We start from the raw sequence: 17,454 nt of genomic DNA on the forward strand, positions 1-17,454 counted from the left end.
CCCCACCTGAATTTGTTTTAATCCTTTATTTTTTTCTCAGCCCATCTACTAGATCATTTTCTTCTCTAGTAACATCCTTTAGACGTTTCTTTTGTTTGGGTCTCTTGATAGCAAATGCAGTTCCTAGTTATATATAAATTTTCACTCTGGTTTTGAAAGACAGTTTTGCTGGATAGGAAATTCAAGGATGACAGTTGTTTTCTCTCAACATTTTGGAGATACTAGTCTACCGTCTTCTGGCCTCCCTGGTTGCTGTGGAGGGGACCGATGTCATTTTCATTTATGTTTTCTTTATCAATGATTTTTAAATCTTCTCTTTGTCCTTGGTATTCTGAGTTTCACTGCTGATATTTAAACATTAATTTCTTTTTATTTTTCACTTTTGAGATGCAACATGGTTTTCGAACTTGTCCTTTTTGAGATACAATGTGGATTTCTTTTCATTTTTCCTTCTTGATAAACAATGTGCTTGGCATTCTCCTTGAGTGATTGGATTACCCTTTCCACATAAGTGTGAGGCTCAGTTCTGGCCAGTTAGACACTGGCGGTTTTCAAGCAGTAGGGGCAGTTGGTGAAAATTCGGTAGCTAATGAAAAGAAACAAGCTGGGCCAGGAATGATGGCTCACGCCTGTAATCTCAGCACTTTGGAAGGCCGATGCAGTTGGATTACATAAGGCCAGAAGTTCAAGACCAGCCTGGCCAACATGGTGAAACCCTGTTTCTACAGAAAATACAAAATTTAGCTGGGCATGGTGGTACACGTCTATAATCCCAGCTATTCAGGAGGCTGAGGCACAAGAAGCGCTTGAACCCGGGAGGCGGATGTTGCAGTGAGCCGAAATTGCGCCACTGCGCTCTAGCCTGGATGACAAAGCAAGATTCTGTCTTGGGGAAAAAAACAAAACAAACAAACAAAAAAAAAACCAAGCTGGATATCTGCTTCTGGCATTATGGCTGACCTAGCAGAAGTTTTCTACACAAATGGTCAAGTACTAGAAGGAATATATGGAGACATTAAATTGTAAATTTCTTATGGTGGTAGATTTACGGATGAGTAGTATTTTTTTTGAGATGGAGTCTTACTCTGTCACCCAGGCTGGAGTGCAGTGGTGCGATCTCAGCTCACTGCAACCTGTGTCTCCAGGGCTCCAGCAATTCTCCAAGCCTCCCGAGTAGCTGGGACTACAGGCATGTAGCACCATGCCCGGTTAATTTTGTTTTTGTATTTTTAGTAGAGATGGGGTTTCACCATGTTAGCCAGGACGGTCTCGATCTCCTGACCTCGTGATCCCCCCGCCTCGGCCTCCCAAAGTGCTGGGATTACAGGTGTGAGCCACCGTGCCTGGCCACGCCCAGCTAATTTTTATATTTTTTAGTAGAGACAGGGTTTCGCCATGTTGGACAGGCTGGTCTTGAACTCCTGACCTCAGGTGTCTGCCCACCTCGGCCTCCCAAAGTGCTGGGATTATAGGCGTGAGCCACTGTGCACAGCCTTTTTTTTGTTTTGTTTTGAGATGGGGGTCTCACTTTGTGGCCCAGGCTGGTCTTGAACTCTGGGGCTCATGCAATCCTCCCACCTCAGCCACCCAAGTAGCTGGAATTACAGGCATTAGCCACTGTATCCAGCCAAAGCCCTCTTATTTCCAGTTTTATAACTCTACAAGGATAGTAACTGAGGGACAATAGAGGAAGATCTATATTTCACTTGTACTGAGTGTACCTCTTATTATCTACTACTAGTTTTGTCATCTCTCCTATGTCCTCAGCCCTTTCTCTGTACCTTAGGAATACGAGACATTTTTTCTTTCATTGTAAACAGTGCAAACTGCTAGCTATGCTGAACACAAATTGGTTGGGAAGAGCTTTATTAAAAAAAATAACTCCTATAGTGCTTCCTTATTTCTTAGATGCACTTTTTTTATGTTTAAATGCTTTCGAAAAGAGAAACATATATTAAATGCACTGGGTCTTCCTGCCTGCCTCTTGATAGCCCCAAAAAGCAGCTTTTAAATGTATGATTTATCTTAAAATTGAAGTCATTTTTTAAAAATCTAGAAAACATGGTCTATGTCTTATGTCTATCATTTGCCAATCCCACTCCCAACCCAGGTAAGCCCAGCATAGTGTGTGCCACGTAGTGGGTGCTCAAAATATATTTGTGAATGATATATGAGTATATGTAGTAAGATGAAATTTAATGAGAACATGCACTGCCCTCTCTCACGTTTATCTTTTCCTTTTTCCACATATTCTTGTGACTACCCAGTTAATGAACTGCTTATAGGAAACAGGAGGAAAACTGACTTTACCATGGGAACTAAGTGCAGTAATTTCTTCACATTATGTATCATTTTTATTGTGCTATTTTTAACTTTAAAATGTCTAGATGTCAGACCTTGCTTCTGGGGAAACATTATTGACAAAGGAATTGCCAAGCAAGTTTTAAAATGTTGAGGAAGTACTTGTCAATAGTTAATGTCATGCTAATTATAAATTCAAACTAGATTCTTGAATCTCAAGGTGAACCATGCTTATGAGAGAGTTGGGTGACCTGTTGTGGCCCTGGACATTACAGAAATCATTTAAGTTCTTTCTTCTCTGCAGGGAAGCTTAATTTGTATTTCTAGTGGTAGTGACTAAGGCTGTAGGGCTGGGCCTTAGATGGAAGGCAAGCAGGAGAACTGAAGGTGCACAGGCTTTGAAATCCAATGAAGCTGGGTTCAGACCCTGACTTGAACAGTTAGTAGCTGTGTGACTTAGCAAGTTAAATGGTCTCTTTGAGGCCTCAGTTTTCCTATCTGTAAAACTAAGGTAGAAATACAGATATCAGAGGTTGCCATGAGAATTCAGTAGGGATAATTTGTTCAATGCCCTTTGTGTAACCCAAAAAAGCAAGTACTCTTTCCTTCCTCATCTCTTTCCTTGAGTCACTTAAGATGTCGTACAGGACTGGGCACCGCGTCTCACACCTGTAATCCCAGCACTTTGGGAGGCCAAGGCAGGTGGATCACGAGGTCAGGAGATCGAGACCATCCTGGCTAACATGGTGAGACCCTGTCTCTACTAAAAAAAAAATACAAAAAATTATCTGGGCGTGATGGTGGGCGCCTGTAGTCCCAGCTACTCGGGAGGCTGAGGCAGGAGAATGGCGTGAACCCGGGAGGCGGAGCTTGCAGTGAGCCGAGATCACGCCACTGCACTCCAGCCTGGGCGACAGTGCGAGACTCCATCTCAAAAAAAAAAAAAAGGTATCAGACAGAAATACTTACTCACACCATAAAATATTTGGGGAGTGCTGAGCTTGAGTATCCTGCCTTCATGAATACAGTCTATCGTCTACCCCTTCAACTTAGCAAGAGTCCTGTCATTAGAGCAGAGCTATCCTATCTTCAGGGTTTGTGAATGACTTCTGTGATTTTTGCCATACTCACATTATTAAGGAATATTATTTACTTAGGATATTTATTTATTTATTTTGAGATGGAATCTCGCTCTGTCACCCAGGCTGGAGTACAGTGCTGCAATCTTGGCTCACTGCAACCCCTGCCTCCCAGGTTCAAGGGATTCTCTCCTGCCTCAGACTCCCAAGTAGCTGGGATTACAGGTGCCTGCCACCACGGTCAGCTAATTTTTGTATTTTTAGTAGAGATAGGGTTTCACCATGTTGGCCAGGCTGGTCTTCAACTCTTGAACTCAAGTGATCCACCTGCCTCAGCCTCCCAAAGTGCTGAGATTACAGGCGTGAGCCACACCCAGCCTACTTAGGATATTTTAGACTTAGCCAATGGTTTAACACCTGTGAAATCACAAACTTGATGTTCTGATTATATATGTATACATATACATATACATATATAAATATGCAACTTTTATAATATGTATTAAAATGAAAAAACATTACCTATTTTTGTGATTCACCTAGAATCATGTCATGTACTACACTGGTATGCATGCAGCATATCAATACAGGAGTCCGAAACCACTCCAGGTATTTTAAGCAGAAAGGGATTTAATATAGGGAATTAGGTATTGACAAAACCACTGGAAATGCTGGAGAATGAAGCTTGGGGCTGGCCCTTCAGGATTGACTCCCTTAACACTGTAGAACTGACCTGCCAAGGGAACTCTGACTTCTGGGAGCACCACTGGCCCTGCTGAATTCAGGAGCATGCTATTGCAGCTGCAATCCAGGGATCCAGAATCTGCCACTGCTATGGTCACTCCCACAATTGCTCTCCAAATCTATAAAGTTTGTGAGTGGGCACCGTACGTGGAGTCCAGCATCTGATGGTGCATGATTCCCTCTCAACAACCAGGAGGCTGAGGGAAAGACACTGGAATGAATGTTGCTTTAGAGAAACCCTGTAACTCCATGACCATGCTTGCCAGCAGAAAACAGCCAAAAAGGCAGAAAGATGGTCTCTATTTCATGCCCCCCTTCCAAAGCTCATACAATTATGTACAAGTGATGGAAATGAATTTATATCAGGAAGCTTTGCTGGACAGGAGTCTGGAAAATACAGTTTTTAGCTCTCTAGCCTCTGAAATATAAGAAGGCACACTGGAAAGGCACTTGGGTGAAACAGTCTGAAGTGTCCACTACAGATCACAGGGAATGTAAGTTGTTTCAAGGCACAGGAGCTTGCAAGTAAAAGCTGGAGAGCAGGGCTTTCATGCTCCCCTAACCTTACTCTTCTCTGCCTTCCCATACCTCTTTGCCTGGCCAGTTATCACTACTTGAGGGCTTCATTTGCCAAGCTGGACTGGGGATAGCTCTTTTGCTTCCTTCATTTTATTATTTTATTTATTTTATTTATTTTATTTTATTTTTTTGAGACAGAGTCTTACTCTGTTGCTCAGGCTGAAGTGCAGTGGCGCAGTCTTGGCTCACCGCAATCTCCACCTCCTGGGTTCAAGCAATTCTCTTGCCTCAGTCTCCTGAGTAGCTGGGATTACAAGCGAGTGTCACCATTCCTGGCTAATTTTTGTATTTTTTTTTAGTAGAGATGGGGTTTCACCATGTTGGCCAGCTGGTCTTGACCTCCTGACCTCAGGTGATTTGTCTGCCTAGGCCTCCCAAAGCGCTGGGATTACAGATGTGAGTCACTGGGCCCGGCCTTGTTACCTTCTTTTTAACATCATTTATTAATTTTCTCATTGTGTTCAAGGCCAAAATGAGAAGGAATCAGTCAGAAGTTATCTCTTCTTTAAAAAAAGTTTTTAGAGATAGTCCTGTCACCCAAGCTGGAGTGCAGTGGTGCCATCACAGCTCACTGTGACCTCGAACCCCTGGGCTCAAGTGATCCTCCCACCTCAGTCTCCCCAGCAGCTGCGATTACAGGCACATGCCACCACATCCAGCTAATTTTAATTTATTTCTTGTAGAGACAAGGGTCTTGCTATGTTGTCCAAGCTGGTCTTGAACTCCTGGCCTCAAGTGGTCCTCCTGCCTTGGCTTCCCAAAGCAATGGGATTACAGGCATGAGCCACTACACTCAGCCATCTTTTTGTTTTTTGACATTGTACATGGTCAGCTTTGATAAGCTTCACTGTCTCTATCTCAGTTGCTAGTGATTGGAGAGAACTCTATATTAATCTTCAATCCATTAGCTCAGGAGGAGGGACAGTGGACATTCTGAATAGTGATCCCATTTAAAATCCTATAGAACAGTGAACCAAACAAAGAACTCAGTCATGAAAGGTTAGATCTCACCAGTCTTAAGAGACTAGAGGCTTTGGTTATCTAACCATGGGAACGCTTGCCCCTGATTTCTGCTCTGGCTCTACTCTGGAATACGGAGATTGGTCCAGTTAACTGGACACATGGAATTGTCTTGCTAACCATGAATACTGTATTTCAAACTCTTTGTTAAGTGTTATAAACTGCCACTTGTTCAAGTGACAAAGAATTAAGACTGATATTTTCATTTCAGTGAAAAATCTAAAGACTGACATTTTGTGCTGAGTGACAAAAATGGGGGCAAAGTCAACCTAAAATGGTCTAAGAAAAAGAACAAATGCTAGAGAAGATAATTAATCACTCAATACCAGGCCAAAGACAGGAGTGCAGGAGATATGATATACTAGTCAAGTAAAGTAGCTCTGCAGTCAGCCTTCTGGGGTGTGAATTCTGGTGACCTTAAGCACAGTACTTCATCTTACTAAGGCTCATCTTGCTAAGCCTCAGCTTTCTCATCTGTAAAATAGAGAGGATAACATTATGATCCTCATAGGGCTGTTATTGGAATTACCAGTGCCTGGAATATAGAATGTGTGCAATAAATGGTGCTGGACTTCCAGCTATGGGAGAGTAAGGACACTGACAAATCATTTCTCCCAAAAATAATTATAAAACTGGACAAAATTGTCAAAGAGTATCATTTTAGGGTTCTGGAAACCAATTAAAAGCAAAGAACAAATTGAAGAGCATATATCTACCCAAAAAATGCTGGGCTTTGGGCAAGAACGAAGGTGACTGCGGCAGTCCTGCATGTTCGTTTGATACCTCTCACCCCCAGCTTGGTCAGCACAGTAATTTTACCAGGGTGGAGGTGGCCTTGAAAGCCAGTAGCAAAGTGATGACTTGATTTGGAGGGGAAGGGCAGGAAATCTATGCCCCGCGGTGAATAAGAAAAGCCTTCAGCTCTCCTAGCCTGAGGCTGCAGTCTCAGGTGAGGAAGCTCCTGGAAATGAGATAGCCATTGAAAACTCAGACACTAAGCTCTCATCCTCGGATGTCTGGGTGCCTGTACACATGCAGTAGAGACCCGAGAGAGCCTAAGAGAAAGCAAAGGTGAAGGCGGACTTGAAAACTTCCCAAACTTGGAATGCACTCTCCAAAACAAACACAAATCCACAGCAAAGCATGGAAACCTTACAGGCTCAAGGTGTTTGAGCAAAATCTCCCACTAGCCACTGGCTGATCACTTAGCTACAAGACATAGCGTCATGGCCGGGCGTGGTGGCTCAAGCCTGTAATCCCAGCACTTTGGGAGGCCAAGACGGGCGGATCACGAGGTCAGGAGATCGAGACCATCCTAGCTAACACGGTGAAACCCCGTCTCTACTAAAAAATACAAAAAAACTAGCCGGGCGAGGTGGTGGGCGCCTGTAGTCCCGGCTACTCGGGAGGCTGAGGCAGGAGAATGACGTGAACCCGGGAGGCGGAGCTTGCAGTGAGCTGAGATCGCGCCATTGCACTCCAGCCTGGGCGACAGAGTGAGACTCTGACTCAAAAAAAAAAAAAAAAAAGACATAGGGTCATACTTAGAAAGACAGGTAACACAGGAAAATAATAATTTTTTTAAAACCCAAACTGAGAAGAGACCTTTTTTTAAGACTCAAACTGAGAAGAAGGCAGCTACACACTGGAGTGATCCTTTATGTAGAAAATCCTAAAGAACCAACAACAAAATGACTAGAATAAAATAAAGGTTAAGCTAGGTTGCAGGAATGTAAAAATCAATTGTATTTTACATACTAGCTACGAGCAATCTGATATTGAAATGAAGAAAACAATTTCATTCACAATGGCATCAAAAAGAATAAAATACCTAAAAATAAATTTAACAAAAGAAGTATAAGGCTTGTATACTGAAAACTACAAAATATTACTGAAATAATTTTTTAAAGCTCTAAATAAATGGAGGACACTCCATGTTCATGGCCAGGGAGACTCAATATTGTTAAGATGGCAATTCTACCCAAATTAACATACTGATTTAACCCAATCTCTATTAAAATCCCAAAAGAGTTTTTTTGGGGTGGGGGTTGAAATTAACAACCCTGTCTGCCGATCCAAAAATGTATATAAAAATGCAAAGGACTTAGAATAGCCAAAACAATTTTAAAAAGAAAAACAAAGTTGAAGAAGTTGCATTACCTGATTTCACAACTTACTATAAAATCATATTAATCAAGGCAGATAGTAATCAAGATAGACAAGTCACTCTGTGGAACATAATTAAGAGTTCAGAAATAAATCATTACATTCATAGTCAAAAGCTATTTGACAACGATACCAAGGCAAATGAGTGGACAAAGTATAACCTTTTTAACAAACGATGCTAGGATAATTAGATACACATATACAAAAAAAAAGAATTTAAACCCTTACTTTACTCCATACACAAAAATTAACTCAAAATGCATCACAGACCTAAATGTAAGAGCTAAAACATTAACACTTCTTTAAAAAAAAAAAAGAAAAGAAAAGAAAATCTTTGTAACCTTGGATTAGGCAAAGATTTCTTAGATGACCTATAAAGGAAAAACTGATAAATTCAACTTCATCAAAATTCAAAACTTTTGTTCTTCAAAAAACACTAAGTACAGCTTAGGGTGGTGGCATGTGACAATAGTCAATAGCCATGCACCAATATTTTGCCCGAGGTGTCCTTGAACTCTTATCTTAAGCCATCCTACCACCTCTGCCTCCTTAGGCCAGCCTGGCCAAAATAGTGAGATCCTATCTCTAAAAAACAAAACAGAAACGTACTCAAAAACACTGAGTAGAAATTTAAAGTCACAGAACAGGAGACAGTATTTGTAAATCAAATATCTGATAAGGATCTAGTATTCAGAATATATAAAGAACCATTATAATCCATTAATAAGATGAAAAACTCATTAAAAATGGGCAAAAGATTTGAATAGACATTTCACCAAAGAAGATACTTGCATGACTAATAAGCACCATGAAAAGATGCTCAATATCAGTTGTCATCAGGGAAATGCAAATTAAAAGTGCAGCGATACCACCACATACCCTCCGTAAAGGCTCTAGTCAGAAAGACACTGACAACAGCAGGTGTGGCAAAGATGTGGAGAAACTGCGACTCTCGTACATTGCAAGTGAGAATGTAAAACAGTACAATTGCTTTGGAAAACAGTTTGAGAATGTCTTAAAAGGTTAAACACAGAGTTACCATTCAACCCAACATTTCCACTTCTAGTATCTAACTAAAAGAAATGAAAATATTTGTCTACATATAGACATACACAAACCTTCATAGTAGTGTTACTCATAGTAGCTAAAACTAGAAGCAACCCAAATATCCATCAACCACTGAATGGATAACAAAATGTGATGTATCTGTACAATGGAGTACCATCCAACAATGAAGAGAAATTGACCTCTGATACATGCTAGAACATGAAGGAACCTCAAAAGTATGCTAAGTAAAAGAAACCAGACATGAAAGACTAAGTATTGCACAATTCCATGTATGTGAATGTCCAGGAATGTCCAGGACAGGCCAGTCTATAAAGACAAGAAAACATAAGTAGTTGGCTGGGCTGGGAGAGGAAATTGACTGCAAAGGGCAAGAGGGAGCTTTTGTGGGTAATGGAAATGTTTTAGAACTGGATCGTGGTGATGGTCGTACAAATGCATAACTCTACTAGAAAGCGTTGAATTGTACACTTACAATGAGTGAATTTTATGGTATGTCAAATGTACCTCAATAAGCTGTTAAAAAGTGTTCCAATTACCTGAGAAGATAATACGTTTGACTAGAAACCCATCAAATGTTTGACAGAGCAGAAAATTCATCTATTACTTCTCAGCCTCAAACTACATCCTTACGCACGGTCAGATTTAGCTACTTAACAATGAGTGTCTATTAGTTATCAGAATCATCAGAAGGTAGTTTTTAAATGGTCCATCCCAAATCTTCATTATTGTAAGAAAAATAATGCTTATGATAAAAAATTCTATTGCTGGTGAATCAGAAATGGCATCTTTTTTTTTTTTTTTAGAAAGAGCAACATATTCAGGCTGGGCATGGTGTCTCACACCTGTAATCCCAGCACTTTGGAAGGCTGAGGTGGGAGGATCACTTGAGGTCAGGAGTTCCAGACCAGCCTGGTCAACATGGTGAAACCCCATCTCTACTCAAAATACAAAAATTAGCCGGGCGTGGTGGCGGGTGCCTGTAATCCCAGCTACTCAAGAGGCTGAGGCAGGAGAATCACTTGAACCCAGGAGGTGGAGGTTGCAGTGAGCAGAGATTGTGCCACTCCAGCCTGGGCATCAGAGTGAGGCTCTATCAAAAAAACAAACAAACAAAAAAGAAAAAAAACCACATTCATCCATTGATTTTGTTTCTCTGCCTGTATACACACCCAGTGGAATCTAAAATGCTTAGGATTATAAACAAGGAAACTGGCACCCAAAGTTCACACCATTCTTTAGCGGCAGAGTCGGGAAGACTGGAATTAAGGTCCTCTAAACAATCGTTTATAAGGTTCACCATCACACCAAATTACATCTTTACTTCTTTTACCTTTGAAGACACAAAGAACCATATTCTCCTCAGTACTTTGGGGGTATCTCAATATCAGTGAAAAGAAATTACTTAGATGGGCAAGATGGCTCATGCCTGTAATCCCAGCACTTTGGGAGGCTGAGGTGGGTGAATCACCTGAGGTCAGGAGTTTCAGACGAGCTTGACCAATATGGTGAAACCCCATCTCTACTAAAAATATAAAAATTAGCCAGGCGTGGTGGTGCACACATGTAGTTCCAGCTACTCGGGAAGCTGAGACAGGAAAATTGCTTGAACCCAGGAGGCACAGTGCGGTTGCAGTGAGCCCATTGTGCTGCTGCACTCCAGCCTGGGCAAGAGAGCGAGACTCTGTCTCAAAAAAAAAAAAAAAAAAAAAAAAAAAAAAATTACTTACTGAGGAGAATCACAGAATATTAAAGCAAAAAGGATCTTGGAGTATATATCCATCCAAAAAATGCTGGACTCTGGGCAAGAACAGAGGTGTCTGTGGCGTTCTTGTATGTTCTTTTCTAGGGGTCCCCCTCACTCCCACCCCAGCTTGGTCAGCACAGTAATTTTAAGTGCTTCCTTTTTCCCTTCCCCGTCCCTTTTCCCTTTCCTTCCCCCTTCCCCCTTCCCCCTTCCCCCTTCTCCCTTCCCCCTTTCCTTTCCTTTCCTTTCCTGTTCTTTTTTCTTTTCTTTTTTGAGACAGAGTTTCACTTTGTTGCCCAGGCTGGAGTGCAGTGGTAGGATCTCAGCTCACTGCAGCCTCTGCCTCCCAGGTTCAAGCGATTCTCCTGCCTCAGCCTCCCGAGTAGCTGGGATTACAGGCACATGCCACCACACCAGGCTAATTTTTATATTTTCAGTAGAGATGGGATTTCACCATGTTGGTCAGGCTGGTCTTGAACTCCTGACCTCAGGTGACCCACCTGCCTCGGCTTCCCAAAGTGCTGGGATTACAGGCGTGAACCACTGCGCTCAGCATGCTTTCTTATGTAAACTAATATTTTCCTCTGATTTCTATCCGTTTGTCCTGAATTCTTAAGATTTCAAGCTTCCTGCCCGTCCCCCTCCAACAGAAGTTCTTTCTACCACATCATTAACAGATATTAATCAAGTCTTTGAAAAGTTCCAGGCATGATGTGGCAGACACTGGTAGCTGCCTGTCAAGTAGCCTTGCCCCTACCCTATTCCTTGGTGGCAAAGCCCACCTTACTTCTTGGAGTCTAAAAATGCTACATATTTACTTTGTCAGCCTCTCTTTTGACTAGTGCATGAACATGTGATTAAATTCAGGCCAATGGTACCTAAAAGGAATTCTTCAGGAGGGTAGGGCTTCTGCAAAAACTTCAAACTTGAGAAAGAGCAAGAGTGAAAGAGAATATCATCTTCCTTCTTGCCTTTGGACCTTGTGTGAGGATGTGATTCTTACAACTCCTGTAGGCACCTTACAACCATTATGGATGACACTTTCAACAATAACATAAAGACAATGGACTGGAAAGATGGAAAAACCCTAAATTCTTGATAAGATCATTGAGCCATGTGTGAAATTTGTCAGAATCAAAATGGAGTCACTTGTGTTAAAAACAAAAAACAGGCCAGGCAAGGTGGCTCAAGCCTGTAATCCCAGCACTTTGGGAAGCCGATGCAGGTGGATCATCTGAGGTTGGGAGTTCGAGAACAGCCTGACCAACATGGAGAAACCCTGTCTCTACTAAAAATACAAAATTAGCTGGGTGTGGTGGCACATGCCTGTAATCCCAGCTACTAGGGAGGCTGAGGCAGGAGAATTGCTTGAACCCGGTAGGGGAAGGTTGTGGTGAGCTGAGATTGCGCCACCATTGCACTCCAGCCTAGCAACAAGAGTGAAACTCCGTCTCAAAAAAAAAAAAAAAAAAAAAAAAAAGATAAAGAAAAACTTAGCCAGGTGTGGTGGTGCACCTGCATTCCCAGCTACTCAGGGCGCTGACACAGGACAATAGCTTGAGCCCAGAGGTCAAGGCTGTCATACACTATGATCCTGCTACTGCACTCTAGCCTAGGTGTCACAGGAAGACCCTGTCTCAAAACAAAAATAAGACCAGGCACCATGGCTCACATTTGTAATCCCAGCACTTTGGGAGGCCAAGGAGGGTGGATCACCTGAGGTCAGGAGTTCAAGACCAGCCTGACCAACATGGTGAAACCCCATCTCTACTAAAAATACAAAATTAGTTGGGTGTGGTGGCACGTGCCTATAATCCCAGCTACTCGGGAAGCTGAGGCAGGAGAATCGCTTGAACCTGGGAGGCGGAGGTGGCAGTGAGCCAAGATTGCACCACTGCACTCCAGCCTGGGCAACAAGAGCGAAACCCTGTTTCAAAAAACAAAAACAGAAACAAAAAACAAACAAACCACAAAAAGCCTCTGACAAATAGAGCTGGGAAAGCCAGGAACATAATGAGTCTCATGCATAAATGCCTGATAACAAAAACTATCACAGAAGACTGCAAAACCCGCAACTTTGTACAAAGGCCATCACAATTTTACATAAAAAATCCTTCCACAAGGACATGTGCCCAGAAACTGCTTGTCCAGCCTCAGACTGGTGTCACCCTTGTTATTGATCCTTGTAGCCAAGGATAAGTATTTCAAAACGATTATGTAATATTCCTTGTTTGTCCTTAAAAAACCTTTATCTTCTTGTATCTTCCCTAATACACACACAGTTTACTATGGCATGTGTATTCCCATTGCAATTCCCTATTCCTGAATAAATATCACCTTATTTTAGAAAACATTTCTCTGTTATTTATGTTGACACATGGACAACCCTAGAACCACCAACCTCCAGTCATTGAGTTAAGAGAGGCAATTAACATCCCTAAGCTTTCAGTCAGTTTTAGTTGGGTATTCTGCCCTTGGTAGACATAGTATAATACAGCAGTCCCCAGCCTTTTTGGCCCCAGGGACCAGTTTCATGGAAGACAATTTTTCCATGGACTAGGGGTGGGAATGGTTTTGGGATGAAACTGTTCCACCTCAGATCATCAGTCATTAGATTCTCATGAGAAGTGCACAACCTAGATCCCTCGCACGTGCAGTTCATAATAGGCTTTATGCTCCTATGAGAATCTAATACTGCTGCTGATCTGACAGGAGGTGGAGCTCAGGCAGTAATGTTTGCTCACCCGCCGCTCACCTCTTGTGGTGCCACCCATTTCCTAACAGGCCACAGACCCGTACCAGTCCTCAGCCTGGGACGTGAGGACTCCTGGTATAATATAGTACAGTGGTCAAGAGTACACACTGTCTGTGGTCAAATTTCAGTTCTCAAGATTTAAATAACCATAGGCAAAGAACTTAACCTTTCTGATCTTCATTTCTAAATGAGAATAATAATAGTAACCTACCTAGTAGGTTGTTACGTTGATTAAAAGGGTTAATACATATAAAACACATAGAAGTAGTGCCGGGCATCCATAAGCAATCAATAAGTGTTAGCTATGATTACGCTGCCAAAAGCATGCTCACCATTACATGTGAATAATTTACATAAATGTTGAACCACTCCAATTATTAAGTGCTTTCTTATATAAACTAATGTTTTCCTCTGACTTCTACCTGTCTGTCCTGTATTCTTAATCATAAAGATTACTCTCTCCCTCTTTGTATTTTTGAGCATTGGTATCAATGTAACTCCCCTCCCCAATCCCCAAACACACACACAAACCCGTTCTCTTCTCCATATCATATACTGTCTTCTCAATTTCTTCAACCACCTTTGTTCATTATTTTGGCACTCCGTCTCTGTAAACTCTCTAATATGTCAATGTCTCTTTTGAAGTGTGATAGTTCGAATTTTCAGTTGAAAGGTATTTATCGAGTGTTCATTATATGCCAGGCTGGGCATCATAATCCAGTTATAGTCTGGTCAATTCTGCCAAAGGTTAGCAAATACCTGGTTATCCTTACCACTTTCCCATACTCATGGTAGACACCACTAATCAATCACAGCATTTTTCCCTCCTACTGGATTCAGGACTCTTCCTTCAGGAACTACTATGATTAAAATGAAATTGAGTCTCTCATTCCTGGTATAAATGAAGATTGCACTAGCTTTATAGTCAAATTATGACACCTGAAATATTTGACTCTTTTTCTCAGGTACTGTTCACAAAGCCTGGTCTAACTCATTAATGCATCTTTAAATGATTTTTTAAAAAATGTTTTTCCTTCTGGTCTCTGTGTATTTATTTTCAAATGGTTATAATCAAACTATTGTGATGTTTTCACTTGATATTTTCCAAATTATTTCATACTTTTGCAATCATAGCATCAAGAAAAAAGTTAATATAAAGATTAACTATATTGTGATAATTGACAACTGTACTACAATATAGAGCCTTACACATATTCCTGTTACATTTTTAATAGCTTTATTGTGATACCTGAACCCACTTAAAGTTTTTTAGTATATTCACAGGGTTGTGTAATCATCACCTAAATCCCTATTAAATTTCATCATTTATTTTAAACTTATTTTTTAATCCCCAAATTCTGCCATTTATTATTTATTTCAAGAGATGGGGTCTCACTCTGTTGCCCAGGTTGGAGTGCAGTCATGCCATTACAGGCTCACTGTAGCCTCGAATTCCTAGGCTCAAGCAATCCTCCAACTTCAGCCTCCCAAGTAGCTGGGACTACAGGTACACAACACCACACCTGGCTAATAATTCTGCCATTTAGACTGCTTATTCTTGCTTATATGTGTGAACTCTCTTTTTCTCTGCTGTAATAAAATGGCACCAGACAAGGTTAAAACCATTGTCAGGTGGCTACAAGTTGAGGTAACTCATCCAGTACCCCTTTTTTTTAAAGGTAGAACCAATTAAATAAGCTATAAAACCACCTCAACTGTGGTATCAACCAATGCCAACCCTGGCAGCATAAGAAATACAATGACAGTGTTCTACCTGTCCATCCAGTTAATAACTCCCAAATAAAAGAAGGTAAGTTCTGGTTGGCATAACTTGTTCTAAATGCATCCATCTTATTGCTTCTAAAAGTAAAAAATTATGAGTCCTAACATTTGGCTAAATTTGGCTAATGACTGATATAAACACTTCTGGCCTGCAGTTTCAGCAATATATTCCCAATCACCCCCTACTTCTTTTTTTTTTTTTTTTTTTTAAAGATCAGGCTTAAGTTTGTTCATATCCAGTCTCTGGCATCTCTTTGTAAGCAAGGAGTTGTTTTATTCACTGCTCTGATGCTTCCTGGCACACAGTAGGCTACATATATGTATATACATATGTATATGTATATATATGTATACGTAGGCTACATATGTGTGTATATGTATACATATTTATATATGTATGTTAAGTGAATGAATTAATGCCTTCAACAAATATTTGACAGTGATTTCATGACTGCTTTTATTAGTTATTTTGGCAATCACTTATAACTGCTAACTTCTGCTTGCCCATCAGCCCTTAGCTTAAATGTTACTTCCTTCAGGATGCCTTCCTGATCCCCTCCACTAGTTTAGGTGCTCCTGATCTCTGCTCCCTTTCATACAACTCTTATGACTGATAAAAATGGCATGAGGGAAATTTCCATGTTTATTGTGTTCATCTTTGTATCCCTAATTCCAAACTTCCCAAGCTTGGCACCCAGCACCCAGCAGGTTCTTAATATTTGTTGAGTGAATGAATAAATGAAGTAAATTGGAAATGTAATTTGTCTTTGTCAAAAGGCAATAACTCATTCAATATAACCTTGTCACTTGTCTTGACCTTCACCTCCTTTTTTCTTTAACAACCTTATTGAGGGAAAATTTACATACCATAAGATTCACCCATTAAGCTCTTCTTACTAATTTTTTTCTCTCTCATTTTTGTGTGTGAAGGTCATTTTCTAATGGCAAAAATGGAAAGAAAATAGAAGTAGAATGTTGTGGAATCTTAGATAATGAATGGGCTCTTAGAGCCCAGTTTAGCAGGGTTTACTTCTCAGTTTTACTTTTCAATTGTGACTGTAAGCAAATTAACTTCTGTAGGCCTGGGATTCTGATCTGTAAAATTGCACTAATATGAATCTCTTCCTGGGCTCCTCTAAGGATTAAATGAGACGACACATGCAAAGGATCCCCAAAAACAATAACTCAAAAAACGTTGATTCCCTCCCTTCCCTCTGTCATCTGTTAACCTCAACTTCCTAAATAGAAAGTCTATTCTTTTGCCATCATCATTATTTTGTTTGGAGCCTATTTTTAAAAAATACTCAACCTTCTTGCTTCCTTCGCTACCTAAGTATTTCTGCAAGCCCACTTTATTTTGCAGCTTAGCTTTCCTGGCACAATTCTTACAGATTTTGGTCTCTTTTAAAATTCATTCTTCAGCATATGCTTTCTCTCTCCATCTTTTGAATGTGTTGGTGGGAAAACCCCACCTGAGATGACTAGAGAACAGTGGTTTCCTTGGTTACCATTCCCTTTCTTCTTCATTGGGAGTATTCTGCGGTGAACTCAGAAATTTTATTTTTCAAAGCTTCCCATTCTTTTAAAAATGCTTTTCCTTTTACAGCCTCTCGCTCAAAATCATACCCTTCTTTTCCCTGGATCTGTTTTCTAAAGTCTCCAACCGCCTGCCTTCTCTGTGTCTTGTATTACCCTCACATCCCCCAGCTTTCTACTGCTCTCCCAGGACCAACCATTTCTTCCCCGGGAGTCACATTACATCAGCATTCCTAATGCAGTATCTGTTATCTGCCAGATTCTGCTTTATTCTAGGCAGTCACTTAAAAATGAACCTCGGTACTGGTCTAACTTAACATGGAGGAGGAATTGTCTAAGGTTAAACGCAAACTGCTGAGAGATTTGGGGTGGGGGGCACACATTTACATTCATTCATATTAAATATATACCTGTTGAATTTGTGCTTTTTCTCAAATGCTTCAGAGACCCGAGCTTTAGGGTAATTGGGATGGTAGAAAGGATGGGTTTCCAGAAACTTCGCCCAAAATTAAAGACTCCATCAAAAGGACTGCTCCATACACTCAAGGAACACCCACCAACAAATCCCGTCTCCACAACCACCAGATTATCTCACCGGCGAGTGAGACTGCAAGGTTTGGGGGCCCGGCCGTACCACTCCGCGCTGCGCACGGGGGTTTCGTACCCATCTGGCCGCGACC

General features: G+C 41.1%; 1 long non-coding RNA gene across 1 annotated transcript in view; it reads right to left on the reverse strand.

Moving 5' to 3' along the window:
• LOC112625514 overlaps positions 1-17,354 on the reverse strand; it is a 38,768-nt gene extending 21,414 nt beyond the window's left edge. The window contains exon 1 of the long non-coding RNA XR_003119611.1: positions 17,185-17,354. This is a non-coding gene — a long non-coding RNA (uncharacterized LOC112625514). The remainder of the gene's footprint in view (positions 1-17,184) is intronic.
• Between the last annotated feature and the right edge of the window lie 100 nt (positions 17,355-17,454).

This window comes from Theropithecus gelada, chromosome 5 (assembly GCF_003255815.1).
Source record: "Theropithecus gelada isolate Dixy chromosome 5, Tgel_1.0, whole genome shotgun sequence".
In the NCBI taxonomy this organism is placed as follows: Eukaryota; Metazoa; Chordata; class Mammalia; order Primates; family Cercopithecidae; genus Theropithecus; species Theropithecus gelada.